The following is a 12,836-nucleotide window of genomic DNA, read 5'->3' on the forward strand; positions in this document are numbered from 1 at the left end:
TTAATTTTTTAGTTTTTCTTAATGAACCTGAAAATATATTCTTTTCAAAAAGCCAGTTAGTTTAAATTTGATTTTTCCAGAGTCCTAAAGGAGGAACAGTGTATGGAGTGTGGTTCATAGAGATCAGGCTGAGCGGAAGAGGGTGGGTTTAAATCAAGTGACTAAACTTCGGGAATCACTAAGCTTCACAACTCTGTAAACTTCTCTAGACCTCGTTTTATTTCTTATTTTGCATTTTCAGTATGAAAATATTAAAATACATTTTTAAGATCTTGTTGCAATATAAGAAAAGTATGTATTGGTTGTCAATAAGAAAATCTGATCATATCAATTAGTCTAATAAGCCATGCGATACAAATTCAAGCAGTGAAGAAATGCAGTTTGATGCCTTGCTGGGCCTCCACTAGGCAATCACTGGTGAACAGGACAGGCCCTACCTTCAGGGGCTTATAGCATCATGGAGTGGGCCTTAGATAATGTCCACTGCTTTTAACAGTGAGAGAGAATAGAACAGTTTTGAAGAAAATATTCTTAACTTTAAAATGTTCCAAAGCCACAGAGTATTTTTTGAATCCCTAGATTGTTTGTGAAGACTTATATGAAAATCAGCTGTTATTATATAAATATGTCAGTTTCTGTTAACCAAATATTGGGGTGATGCCTTAGGGGGCTGGTGCTTAATCAAAAATACCATGTGGAGCAGAGAACAAGGTGGCACTGTGAATGAAGTGTCTGGTGTTTGTGTTTCTCAAACTGCCTGGTGCTCCATGGGGATTCTTTTGCATAAGGGTTTTTTGCCTTAGGGGTTATATACGCTTATGTTAATTTATCTTAGATGGTCTATAAGGGCCTTAATAATAACACATCTGGTGTCTGAGGAGCTCATAAATGAGAAAATGCTTACACACAAAAACAGTTTTCCAAGAGTGAGAATTTGCTTTTAAAACCAAATAAGATCTCCCTGAAACAGGGAAAGCTTGGTTACTTGGTTACTTGGCTACTTTGGACTGGTGTCTTCATTGTTGTTGCTCAGCAGAGATAGCTGTTCAAGAATTAGTAGGCATGATCCCAAAAGGGCTGCAACTGGAGCTGGTGACAGTGGTTTGTTACTATACCCATGTGGATCACTTGTTATGTAAACCCCTCGTGCACACACAGTGCCCTAGGTTGGGCTTATTCTCAATAAGCCAATATCATTGTTCTCCTCAAATATATATTAAAAAATTAGCCTAACCCTCTGCTATCATGTAATTGCAAATATACACAACATACTTTCATTAAGATAAATTAGAGTTTACCATGAACCTTCTTCATTTTAGTCCTAGATGCTCTGTAAATTAAAAAAAAAAAAAACTGGCCTACTTTCAAGTTTATGTAGATTATCCTTCAATTGGTGATCAACCAAGGATAATCAATCCAATAATTCACTATTATTAAACACAGAAAATAATCATCAGTTTGAAACAATATATAGACAGTAAATGAATATTGAGTTGTAAACCACAGTGAAAACTAAACAGGTGAAAATTTGTAGGTACACCATGAACTCAGAAGAAGTAAATTACTATAAATGCAAGGTGATCTTTTTCTTGTTCCAACCCCAAAACAAAATTTGTTATAAGCAATAATTTTAATCAAAATTATGAAGGATCTAATCTGTGGTACCTTAATGTACCACTCCATGCTCCTCTTTCCTGTCTCCTCGGCCCCCATATTCTTTAAGGAAATTCAAAATCTTTTTCCTTTGGCCTCTCCCATTAAACACATCCTCAACAAAGAAATCCGATATCAATTGTTTACTCCTTATTGTAAATTTAATTTATGAGCTACCTCTTTTGAGGTTATTTGCATTTTAAATATCTCCATTTGAGAAATAAAAGAGGTCTGTGTTCTGTTAAAAGAATTTCATTCCAACAAGGAAATAAGCAAGGTATAAGAGAACTGAAATTTCCCTTCCACAGGTATATGACTCATTAAAAATACAACATAGGGGGCAGGTGCAGTGGCTCATGCCTGTAATACTAGCACTCTGGGAAGCTGAGAAAGGAGGATCCCTTGAGGTCAGGAGTTTGATACAAGCCTGATCAAGAGCAAGACCCTGTCTCTACTAAAAATAGAAAAAATAAGCAGAGTGTGGTGGTGCACATGTGTAGTCCCAGTTACTTGGGAGGCTGAGGCAGGAGTATCACTTGAGCCCAGGAGTTGGAGGTTGCTGTGAGCTATGATAATGCACTTGACTCTACCCAGGGCAACAGAGTGAGACTCAAAAACAAAAATACAACATAGGGAAATGAGTAGAACCTTATCTCCTAGGAATCTTGCTTCAGTAAGTTCTCTTAAATTTGCTTAGGCCACATTACAACTCTACCAGAAAAATAAAAATTTTTTTAAACCTCCACTGATTTCAGTAATAATTCCTCTCAATTCATGGCACACTCTTTATATTGTTCTTGCAAAGTCCTTTTTTTTTTTTCATTTCTTCCTTCAGCTCCTCTCCACTTCACTTTCCCCCATGTACAATCACTTTTAATATGTCTTTTCTAGTTGGCCTTTTACATATTTATTTAGCAATACATATATCTTCATATAATGTGAAAAACTATATATACACAGTGGTTTTTAAACCTGTATCAGTTAAATTGTGCTGTAAATCTTACTCTCTTTTTTATTTTTCTTCTCAGTTGAAAAAGAATATGTAAATCTAGTTCATTGCTTCTAATTGCTGCAAGTAGTCCCTCAGAGGCACATACCACCTTTCATTTACATATTTCTCTGTGAATGAAAACCTGTTTCCTGCAACCCCTTGTCACTGCAAATAATACTGCAGTGAATGTTGTAATCCATGGACCTGCGCATGGAAGCTGGTTTCCAAGATGGCCCCCAAAACAATCCTTGCCTTCTGGTATTCATGCCCTTGTACAATCCCTTCCCACGTTGTATCAGAGTTAGTCTGTGTGACCAACACAGTATGGCAGAATGACAGCATGTGAATTCCAAGACTAAACCATAAAATACATTACTACTTCTACCTTGTTCTCTTGGATCACCTGCTCTGGGTAAAGCCTGCCACTATGTTGTGAGAACACTCTAGGGGCACTGTGGAGCAGCTGGTAGCTATCACCAACTCGCCAGCCATGTGACTGAGGCATCTTAGAAGTGGATCCTTGAGCCCAAGTTGAACACTCCAATGACGAGCCCCAGCCGACACCTTGCCTGCGACTTTGTGAGAGAACCTGAGCCAGCTCTACCCAGCTAAGCCACACCTGAATTCTTGACCCACAGAAACTATGAAATAATAAATGTTTATTGTTTTAAACCACTCAAGTTTTTGAGTAATTTGTTACACAGCAGTATCTATAAAAGACAAATCTATAAAACAAAGACAAAATCTACAAAAAGGCAAATTGAAGTTGAAGCTGCTCATGTAATTAGAAAAATTGCTTAATACTTTTCAAAAATCTGTAATAAACTTAATGAAAAATAGTCCAAATATTGAACATTGGTTGGAAGGTAAAGAAAAAGAATCCTCTTCCACTACTGAGAGTAGTGTAGACTGGTATAGTCATCTGAAAATGAGTATGTCAATATCATAGAAAGTTAACTGAACACATACCTAATAACTTGGGGATTTTCCCCTATGTATGGATCCTATGGAAACTCTTAAAGTGGCAGCAATCTAACACTATGTCCTTTATAGACTGTGGAAACTGCCCCAAATTTTATTTTCAGTGAGTGATATTCAGGAAATGAAATGTTAGCCTTTGCTCTGGTTAAGGAAAAAGCTCAGGTACATGCAGGTTCATAGAAAATATTGAGAGTTCTTAGATAATACTGGGACTAATATAGATTTGTCAGTTACTGTAGCAAAAGCAGTATTTAGAAGTGTGGTGGATAAGAGGTTGGCTAAACCCAGGGTTAAAGGAAAAGCTTATTTGTATCTTCTGGACCCTTCATTGAAAGAGAATTTTGCACCTTATTATTTACACCCAGGGATATGGAGTGGCAAAATTAATGTCTGATACCTGTTTGTTGCTCTTCCACTCCAGTCATACACATATGAAGATTGCTTGGGTTGTTCTCACTGGATGTCTAAAGAAAAGCCTTATGGGGTATACTATACAATTGTGTGTTGTTCGTTCTTTAAATTTTTTTTAATTAAAACTTTAAAAAAAAAAAAACTAAGCATTAAGCTGATGTTACTCTCCCTAAACAGATTCCTTACTATTGTCCTCTAGTAAAACATCGCCCTAAAAATCATGGTAGTTGATACCAAAGAATGTGGCTGAATTTTGAGGAAGAATTTAGTAGTGAGTGATAAAGAGAAATAAGGCTTGTACCCATTTGGGCATAGACCTTGGGGTGAGGTAAAAGGAAAGCTTAGTGCGATCACCAAAAGCTAGTGAGGCAATTACCCCACACGAGTTTACATGGAGACAGTAAAAGGCCTTGAGAGGCTGTGTCCTTCCTCTAGTTATTCCTCTGATTTGCAAAATCTTTTTACAACTTTTTCAAGCATTCATGATATACTTTTCTGCCTATCTTCATTATACCAAATCTCTGGGACTAGAAGTGTGCACCATGACACGTGGCTAATTTTTCTGTTTTTAGTAGAGATGGTGTCTTGTTCTTGCTCAGGCTGGGCTGGAACTCCTGAGCTCAAGCTATCCTCCTGCCTTGGCCTCCCAGAATGCTAGCATTACAGGCGTGAGCCACCACACCTGGCCAAGAAAAGAATTTTTAATGCAACTGATGTCAGCCAGGAGAATGGGGGAAGCAGCCTCAAATCTGTCTTCCTAACAGAGAGTGGGAGCTTTTAACAAGGGGCAGATTACTGAGGGATAGTGAGTCTTGGCAGCAGGAAGTCTGCACAGTGGCCTTTGGAATCTCAACTCCTTTGTCCTGCAGAAATTCTGCCATTTCTCAGAAACAAAAAGTCAAGTTAGTTAAAAGTTACAGGGTTCTGGCCATCAAGCTCTACTGTCCTGATATCTAAAATATGAGAACAAGAGGATTATAAAAAACATATAGGAATCATTGAAATTTGTTCATAGAAGCAGTTACAACTCCCTCGTTTTCAGTCTATTCCTCAATCTTGTGCAATAAGGATGTTGATCTATCTGCTTCCTGCTGAAATAGGACGTAGTTGGAGGTGTGAAGAAGAATGAAAATGTTAAATGTGCAACTGGAATTTCTTAGTACATATTGAGCTGCCACAGCCACCCACAATAAGGTAGTAAAGTATGTCCAAAGAAGTACCCATCCCCATCTGGATCCCTCCCAGGAAATACTGGCCTTGTGTCCCCTAGATGGAATCTCCATCCCAAAATTCCCCTAGTCAGTTGTGAAAACAGTTTTAGGGAGCTAATCCAGCAGTGAGATAGGTTAGTGGAAAAGGGAATAGATTGAGAGATCCTAACTAAAGAGTTGTCCTGCCAGGTAAATGAAAATCTCCAAAGGCCAAGCAAGACATACAGGGATATGGTTTCAGGTGTCCCAGTGGGGCAGGGCTCACTCCTCAATTACCTGCTGGCCGGTAACCACAGCATACCCAGCTTTGTGTTGTCCTTGTTTCATAAAGCTGCACCCAACGGTAAAGCGCTCCTCATCTGGGTCCGACGGGCTAATCAATCAAATCTGGGTGACTAGAACACACTTGGTCGATAATTTGAATACAATCATGGACTGGGGAATGAGAGTCCATAGGTAGGTAGCAAGGTGGCTAGATTTGAGATGGACGCCGCCTTCAGAAGTACATTAGGATTATCTAACAAAGTAGTCTGATACTTACCCAACCAGTCAGCCATTAACCAAAAGCCTCCCTTTTGTTCTAGTAGGGGTAATGCACGGTATGAACAGTTACTAGTTCCCCGAGGGTAAACTTTTTAGCTTTCTATAAAATATCACGAGTAGCAGACAAATGGGCCATCCTTTTGTTACCACATCCAATTATTTAGAAAAATAAGCTACAAGTCACTTATGATCTCCCAAAGTTGGTGTCAGTACTGAGTCCAAGTCCTTGACTTTCATGAGTGAACAAATCAAAAGACTTATGTAAATGTGGGAGGCAAAGGATTCCAATTTCTCTACATCCTCCCTAACACTTTCTTTTTTGGATAGTATCTTTATAGGTATAAGGTGATTTTGATTTACCTTTCCCTAATGATTAGTAATGTTGTGCATCTTTTCAAATGCTTGTTGGCCATTTGTGTATCTTCTTTAAAGAAATGTCTATCCAATTCCTTTTCCCATTTTTGAAATCAGATTTTTTGTTGTTGAGTTCTTTGTATAATCTGGATATTAACACCTTATCAGATATATATAGATATATGATTTGCAAATATTTTCTCCCATTCCATGGGTTGCCTTTCCACTCTATTCATTGTGTTATGTGATACCTATAAGTTTTAAATGTTGATGTAGTTCAATTTATCTATTTTTTCTTTTGTTGCCTGTGCTTTTGGTATCATAGCCAAGAAACCAATGCAAATCCAATACCATAATGCATTCCCTCTATGTTTTTTACTAAGAGTTTTATAGTTTTAGCTCTTATACTTAGGTCTTTTATCCATTTTGAGTTAATTTTTTATAAGGGTCCAACTTTATTCTTTTGCACATGGATATCCAGCTTTCACTATACCATGCATTAAAAAATTTCATTTCCCATTAAATAGTCTTGACATCCTTACTGAAAATCATTTGACCATGTATATGAGGGTCTATTTTTCCAGGCTCTCTATTCTCGATTCCATTGGTCTGAATGTCTGTATTTATGCCAGTAACACACTCTTTTGATAATGTAGCTTTATAATAAGTTTTGAAATCAGTCTAGTCATCCTCGTTTTGCCCACCACTCTGCCATGATGGTTATCTTCTTGAACCCAGATCTGATTCTGTCAGTCCCCTGCTGAAAACATATCTGTGTAGAATTAAACACTCTTTAGATATGGCCACAGGCTATTTTCTTAACTTCTTCTCCTGCCATAGCCCCATCCTCTCCTCCCTACAGTCTAATTATCCCACAGAAGTACCCAGAACACAATATATGCTTTCTCTCCACCTGCCGCATCCTACACATTTGTGCCTTCCCCTACTGTCCTTCCCATCCTCCACCTCCAGGTGACAGTTACTTTTTCCTCTGAGACCCTATAGCATTTTGTCATTATCAAAGCCATTGTCACATTATATAATAATAAATTGTATAGAGCATGCCTACTTTCACCCTGTAAATGTTAAGCTTCATGGTGCCTTTGCACTTGCCTTGCCCAGAGTTACCACATCTGTCTATTGCAGTTACCCAGTGAAAGTGGTGTTGATATGTAACACCTGTGCTCAAGTCCTGTGCTAAGGATTTTATGTGTGGTATTTTATTTTATCTTCAGAACAGTTCTATGAGGTAGATACTATTAGCAGCCTTATTTTATATATGAGGAAACCAAGGCTTATACATAGTTACACAGATAACTAGGTGTCAGAACCAGGGTTCAAACTCATAATCAGCTGTCTCCTAACCCACGCTGTTAGCACTAATCTATGGAGCCACTAAACAGGGATGGCTGGTTAGTGTAATACAATAGGATCCAGAGACTTACTTACTTTTGTATGGGCCTGGAAATGATTTTATCAGGACCCCAAAGTTGATCATACTTGAGGTTGCTGATATGTACCAAGCTCACTAACTAAACCATAAACTACAGTATCAACTAAATTATAATGGGAGGATTCCTTTCCAGTGACTAAGGTGCCATGTTTTGGTTTCCAATGTCATGGTATCTGGGAAAGAGAATAACTCTCCTAAAAGACACTAGGAGTCAACACAAGGAGAATCTGATGAACTTGAGGAGTGTTTCATCCAGGCATTGGTAAGAACCAGCCCTTCTCCACAACACTACAAACTACAATGGATGCTCTATCTATATCTGACAACTTCTGGTGCTCTCTCCTGGACAATGCAAATTAAATAGCACATTTTGCCCCTCAAACTCCCCTTCTGCATGGTTCCATGATGCTTATCCTCATTTTTTGCTCCTAAGAAATTGAAGTATCTCAGCTTTCTTGATTATCACAGTTTTCAGTTCTGCTGCTTTATAATTATATCTGGCCATCTGATTGGAATTATGGATATTTCAAAGCTCATCATGAGTCATGTGTTCATTGCCATGCTCTTGGTGTACACATGAAAATTCTCACCATTATGTGTGGATTTAATTGGCTCTTATTTCCTTTCAAATTTCCAGTGAGCAGCTAAAACTCACATTCCCCCATAACTAGGAGTATTGCTATTATAGGCTGTGTGTCTGCCTATCTTGCCTGACATAGTGCCTTAAGAGATTGTGTCTTACATATTGTTAAACATATAGCATTTAGTATAATGTCTGACATATTAAAGACACCCAATAAAACTTTGTCAATAAAGCCTTTCCATCAATATCAAGGAAGATATTGAAAAGAATGAGTCAAATGCTCTGAAAGCAATGCCAAAAGTGGGGTTCTAAATATCTTTTAGATAGGAGGTACACTAGAATAAATGTTTGATTTTTCCAAAACAATTGCTTTAAAAGGGATACTCTTATTTATATGTATACATTGGACTATATTTCACAAAATATGAAATTGTATTTTAATTTATAATATATCACCAAACTTGATAATGTTCTGATAGTGTACAGTTGTTTCCTGGATGTGTTGAAGAGGCTCATGTCTATAATAAAGGACCTAAGTAAGAGGTCCCAGAATTAAATAGGTAAAAAAGAAGGGACTGATACTAAGTGGAACTTCTTTGTAATTTTCCACATTGCTTCTGTCTAGTCTCTGACTTTGATCTCAGTCCCTTTGAAGGGGGAACTCATCTACCATCTGGTATAGTCATTAATGCCATAAAGCCAAAGACTTTCAGCATTCCATCATCCTATACACATGGTGGAATTGTATTTTCTACACCCCTTGTGGTTTACTGGGGCCATGTGACAAGCTAGTTCTGACCCAAGAGTTCAGACTGCAGGTATCAGGTGTCTATTCCTGGTAAGGCATTTAATTGGTCTCTTTTCCCTGTAGCATAACAAGTATTAGTGCTCAAAGTGACTGCCACTCTGTTAGCCTAGGTCCCTGATTAACTATGATGAACACAATTCCCTACTAATTTACAATAATTCTTTCTTGTTTTAAGACACTGAGATAGTGGGTTCCATTGTAACTGTACTATATCTTAGGCTATCCTGACTGATACTCACAGATTGGCTATCAAACCATTGGATTAGAAGGGGAAAAAAGTAGGCTCAGTTGGGTTTAACATCCTTCTGCTCTATGTACCATTACTTAAGAAGGGGTCCTAGAAAAGAACTAGAATGCACAATAGAGGAATATGTGATAAAAGATGAAATGATCTTTAAAAAGCAAGTAGATCAAACTGGAGTGATCTGGTTAGGAAAGACTGCAATATATTTTATCCTAGGTTCAAAGGAGAAACACTACTTTTGAGAAATGTCAACATGAAAGACACAAAGACACTGAGAAAAATGGACAGACTAGAATGCCTTTTGACCCAGTGAAACTTTAGGATGTTGTGGATTTGTGTGGATATGCCTTATGCTACTAGAGAGAGTCAAGTTGTGATCCACCTAGAAAAGAATGGTAAAAACAATAAACTTTATTAATGCAAAGAATTACTGGGTTTTAGCCAAAGCAGTGCTTACAAAGATTTTTATAGTTATAAATGCCTATATAAAAAATAGAAAATTGCAAATTAATAATTTAACCCATCATTAGGAAATGCAAATCAAAACCACAATGAGGTATCATCTTACCCCAATTAGGGTGGCTACTATCAAAAAGACAAAAAATAACAGGTTGCAGAGAAAAGGGAACTCACACACTGCAGAAGTGTAAACTATGAAGAACAGTATGGGGGTCTCTTATAAAAACTACAAATAGAGTTACTATATGATCCAACAACCCACTGGGCATTTATCCAACGGAAAGGAAATCAGTATATCGAAGAGACATCTGCACCTCCTGTTTATTGCAGCACCATTCACAATAGCCAAGATATGGAATCAACCTAGGCATCCAAAAACAGATGAATAAAGAAAATGTGATGTATACACACAATGAAATATTATTCAGCCATAAAAAGAATGAAATCCTGTCATTTGTGGCAACATGGATGGAAATGGAGAACATTATGTTAAGTGAAATAAGCCAGGAACAGAAAGTTAAACACCACGTGTTCTCATTCATATGTGGAAGCAAAAAAAATGTTGATCCCATAGAAGTAAAAAGTAGAATAGAGGATCCTAGAGGGAGAGTAGGAAGGGTACGGGGAAGGGAGAGATAGGGAAAGATTTGTTAAAAGGGTCCAAAATTATAGCTAGATGGGAGGAATAAATTCTAATGTTCAATAGCAATGTAGGATGACTATACTTAACAATAATATATAGTTTCAAATGGCTATAATGAATGTTCCTAACACAAAGAAATGCTAAATGCTTGAGATGATGGATATAATTACCCTGATCTGATTACTATACATTATATGTATTGAAACAGCACTTACGTACCCCATAAATACGTACAATTGTGTGTCAATTAAAAAATATAATAAGTCTTACCTTCCACTAGAAAAAGAACAAACTAAGCTTAAAGCAAGCAGAAGGGAAAAAATAATGATTAGAGCAAAAATTAATGAAATAGAGAATATAAAAAGAGTAGAGAAAAATCAATAAAACCAAAAATTTGTTCTCTGAAAAGATCAACAAAATGGACAAAGCTTTAGCTAGCTAGACTAACTGATAAAAAATGAGACTCAAGGTACTAAACTCAAGAATGAAAGAGGGCACATTACTACTGACTTCACTGAAATAAAAAGGATTATAAGTAAATAGAATGATCAAATGAGTGCCAACAAATTAGATAACTTAGGTGATAATGGACAAATTCCTAGAAGACACAAAGTACTGCTATGAATCAAGAATAAAGAGAGAATCTGAATAGACCGGTAATAAGCAAAGAGTTTTTAAAAACTTCTCACAAAGAAAAGCCCAGGTCCAAATGGTTTCACCACTGAATTCTACCAAACATTTAAAGAAGAAGTAATATCAATTCTTCATTACTGATTCCCCCAAAAAAATATGAGGAAGAAACACTTCCCAATTCATTTTATGAGGCCAGTATTGTTCTAATACCAAAATCAAAGACATCGCAAGAGAAGAAAACTAGAAGCCAGTATCTCTTATGAATATAAATGTAAAAATCCTCAACAAAATATTAGCAAACTGAATCTAGCAACATATGAAAAGAATTATATATACACCATGACCAACTGGGATTTATCCCAAGAATGCAAGGTTGGTTTCATAGCCAAAAATCAATTAGTATAATATGCTATATAAGTAGAATAAAAACAAAACCCCTATGATCATCTCAACAGATGCAGGAAAAAAAGCATTTGATAAAATCCTATACTTTTTCATGATAGAATACTCAACAAAGTAGAATAGAAAAGAATTTCCTCAACCAGATAAAGGATATTGACAAAACATCCACAGCCATCAAACTTAATGGTGAAAGACTCAATGCTATCCCCTTACTATAAACAAAGATTAAAGAAAGATGTCCACTGGAGGGTCTAGCCAGGACAATTATGCAAGAAAAAGAAATAAAATGCATCCAGACTGGAAAGAAAGAAGTAAAACTGTTTCTATTTACAGATGATATGATCTTACATATAGAAGATCCAGTGCTCACCTTGGCAGCACATATACTAAAATTGGAATGATACAAAGAAGATTAGTATGGCCCCTGGGCAAAGATGACACAAATATTTTTAAATTGTAAAAAAAAATAGAAAATCCTAAGGAATCCACAAAAAACCTATTATAACTAAGAAACAAGTTCAGCAAGATTGCAGGATATAAGGTCAAAATCAATTGTATTTCTATACATAGTAGGCTCTCAAATAACATTGTTTCATTCGACATCATTTCATTATAACATAGATAAGAAAATAATTGATTCCTCGCTGGGGCCACTGTCCATGTGGAGTTCACATGTTCTTCCATGTCTGCATGGGTTTTCTCCAGGTACTCCCATTTCACGTTGGCATGTCTAAATCATCCCAGTCTGCGTGAGCATGGGTGTGTGTATGAATGTGATACATCTGTGATGGCATGGTGTCCTGCCCAGGGTCAGTTCCTGCTTTGTGCCTTGAGCTACCAGGAGAAGATCTGGCTATCTGAGTCCCTGAATGGGAATAAGGTAAAATAGTTTTCTTACTTGCTTTTAATAATCTTTCTGAAATGTATGTATAGCTCACATTTATTTCAGTGTTTAATATTAAAAGTGTTGAGGTCTTTATTTAGAAGTTTGGTGATGTTTTTGTGACCAGAAATATGCCATGGGAACTTATTTATATCAATTAGTATCAATTAGCCTACAGTAAAATTGGTTTCCTTATATGTTGTTTTGCTTAAAGTTGCAATTTGCAAGAACCTATCCATGGCGCTAAGTGAGGACTTACTAAACTAGCAATGAAAAATCTGCAAATGAAATTAAGAAAACAATTCCATTGATAACAGCATCAAAAAGAATAAAATACTTAGAAATAAATATAACAAAATAAGTGTAAAACTTGTGCCCTGAAAACTGTAAAGCGCTGTGGAAAGAAATTAAAGCAAACCTAAATAAATGGAAATATATATCTTTCTCATGGGTTGAAAGATTTAATATTGTTAATATGACAATAATCCCCCAATTGGTCTACTGATTCAACACAATCCCTATCAAAATCTCAGATGGCTTTTTTGAGGAAATTGACAAGCTGTTTCTAGAATTCATGTGGAAAT

General features: G+C 36.6%; 1 non-coding gene across 1 annotated transcript; it reads left to right on the forward strand.

Annotated features, from left to right (window-relative positions):
* Nucleotides 1–11,731: 11,731 nt before the first annotated feature.
* On the forward strand, nt 11,732–11,838 carry LOC123644203. The gene has a single exon (XR_006737028.1). It is a non-coding gene; the product is annotated as a U6 spliceosomal RNA (small nuclear RNA).
* Nucleotides 11,839–12,836: the final 998 nt, after the last annotated feature.

The sequence above is a fragment of the Lemur catta genome, chromosome 8, assembly GCF_020740605.2.
Source record: "Lemur catta isolate mLemCat1 chromosome 8, mLemCat1.pri, whole genome shotgun sequence".
Lineage (NCBI taxonomy): Eukaryota > Metazoa > Chordata > Mammalia > Primates > Lemuridae > Lemur > Lemur catta.